Source organism: Bolinopsis microptera, chromosome 3, assembly GCF_026151205.1.
Source record: "Bolinopsis microptera isolate Bmic1 chromosome 3, MBARI_Bmic_1.0, whole genome shotgun sequence".
NCBI lineage: Eukaryota > Metazoa > Ctenophora > Tentaculata > Lobata > Bolinopsidae > Bolinopsis > Bolinopsis microptera.
The window spans coordinates 20,271,124-20,273,643 of record NC_087074.1 but is presented as its reverse complement, the minus strand read 5'-3'; the positions used below and the strand labels follow the sequence as shown (position 1 = coordinate 20,273,643).

Genomic DNA, 2,520 nt, shown 5'->3' with positions numbered 1-2,520 from the left:
ATATGTTATATGAACAGACACACAACAATATCAGTGAATATAAGTGATTTCGGTTATTGGAGTAATTTCATCAGAGCAGTCACATTTTTGATGGTGATTAATACTTTAATAACATTCCACAACAAGGCAACCATTAACTATGTAGTGTGTACCGACTACCGTGTGCAGTGTGAAGTATAATATAGAGTTGGCATGAAGTTAACAGTTTACTTATCACGAAGTTTAATTAGAAGATAAGGAAAATATTGTATTGTTATCTGTCAAAGGAATTTAATGTATTCTAACAACTTGTTCTTATAATAACTAATCGATGAACCACATACAGGGTTGGTGTGAGTGTAATGTGTAAGAGTTTGTGTGAGAAGATATAGAGAAGCAAAATTCAACATCACTGGATACGGCCATACTCGGTTGAATACACCCCATCTCGTTCGATCTGGGAAGTTAAGCAACTGCAGGCCGGGTTAGTACTTGGATGGGTGACCGCCTGGGAATTCCCGGTGCCGTATCCTTTTGTTATATTTTCGAAGAATTGCTTTACTGAACAGAAGAATTGTGTACATTGGCTTTTATAGAATTGCAGTGATTATTAAGAATATCATTTTATCCTAAGCAATATAAGAATATATAGTCTATGTTCAAACGGAAGGAAATATTTCCAAATGTCAGAATAACATTGCTTAGAATAGTATAGCTACTAAGTTTTGTCTGAAAGGGCTTTTTTGTTTCTAAGATCTATCTTAAACATTCTGCTTAAAATTAACTAGAATGTATTCTTAAGTTAACTTGAAGAGTACTGCAAGGTATCCTGGAGTTACCTTGAAAAGTACTACAAGATATCCTGAAGTTAACTTGAATAGTACTACAAGGTATCCTAGAGTTAACTTGAAGAGTACCACAAGATATCGTGAAGTTAACTTGAAGAGTACTACAAGGTATCCTGAAGTTAACTTGAAGAGTACTAAAAGGTATCCTGAAGTTAACTTGAAGAGTACTGCAAGGTATCCTGTAGATAACTCGAAGAGTACTGCAAGGTATCCTGAAGTTAACTTGAAGAGTACTACAAGATATCCTGAAGTTAACTTAAAGAGTGCTACAATGTAGTTAACTTGAAGAGTATAACTGCAAGGTATCTTGAAATTAACTTGAAGAGTACTGCAAGGTATCCTGAAGTTAACTTGAAGAGTACTACAAGATATCCTGAAGTTAACTTAAAGAGTGCTACAATGTAGTTAACTTGAAGAGTATAACTGCAAGGTATCTTGAAATTAACTTGAAGAGTACTGCAAGTTATTCTGAAGTTAACTTGAAGAGTACTACAAGGTATCCTGAAGTTAACTTGAAGAGTACTACAAGGTATCCTGAAGTTAACTTGAAGAGTACTACAAGGTATCCTGAAGTTAACTTGAAGAGTACTAAAAGGTATCCTGAAGTTAACTTGAAGAGTACTGCAAGGTATCCTGTAGATAACTCGAAGAGTACTGCAAGGTATCCTGAAGTTAACTTGAAGAGTACTACAAGATATCCTGAAGTTAACTTAAAGAGTGCTACAATGTAGTTAACTTGAAGAGTATAACTGCAAGGTATCTTGAAATTAACTTGAAGAGTACTACAAGGTATCCTGAAGTTAACTTGAAGAGTACTACAAGGTATCCTGAAGTTAACTTGAAGAGTACTACAAGGTATCCTGAAGTTAACTTGAAGAGTACTACAAGATATCCTGAAGTTAACTTGAAGAGTACTACAAGGTATCCTGAAGTTAACTTGAAGAGTACTACAAGGTATCCTGAAGTTAACTTGAAGAGTACTACAAGGTATCCTGAAGTTAACTTGAAGAGTACTACAAGGTATCCTGAAGTTAACTTGAAGAGTACTACAAGGTATCCTGAAGTTAACTTGAAGAGTACTATAAGGTATCCTGAAGTTAACTTGAAGAGTACTACAAGGTATCCTGAAGTTAACTTGAAGAGTACTACAAGGTATCCTGAAGTTAACTTGAAGAGTACTACAAGGTATCCTGAAGTTAACTTGAAGAGTACTACAAGGTATCCTGAAGTTAACTTGAAGAGTACTACAAGGTATCCTGAAGTTAACTTGAAGAGTACTACAAGGTATCCTGAAGTTAACTTGAAGAGTACTATAACAATGCAATGTATCCTGAAGTTAACTTGAAGAGTACTGCAAAGTATCCTGAAGTTAACTTGAAGAGTACTACAAGGTATCCTGAAGTTAACTTGAAGAGTACCACAAGATATCGTGAAGTTAACTTGAAGAGTACTACAAGGTATCCTGAAGTTAACTTGAAGAGTATTACAAGGTATCCTTAAGTTAACCTGAAGAGTACTGCAAAGTATCCTGGAGTTAACTTGAAGAGTACTACAAAGTACAAAGTATCCTAAAATTAACTTTAACTAGAATGTATTCTTAAGTTAACTTACAAGTACTGCAAATCCGAGAGGCGATAAAATTTCAAATATATCGGGACCGATATAATTGGAAGACGACACATATCTAATTTTA

General features: G+C 34.6%; 1 non-coding gene across 1 annotated transcript; it reads left to right on the top strand.

Moving 5' to 3' along the window:
• The first annotated feature begins 393 nt into the window (after window positions 1-393).
• Window positions 394-512, top strand: LOC134813647 (5S ribosomal RNA). The gene has a single exon (XR_010160045.1). It is a non-coding gene; the product is annotated as a 5S ribosomal RNA (ribosomal RNA).
• The last annotated feature ends 2,008 nt before the right edge of the window (window positions 513-2,520 follow it).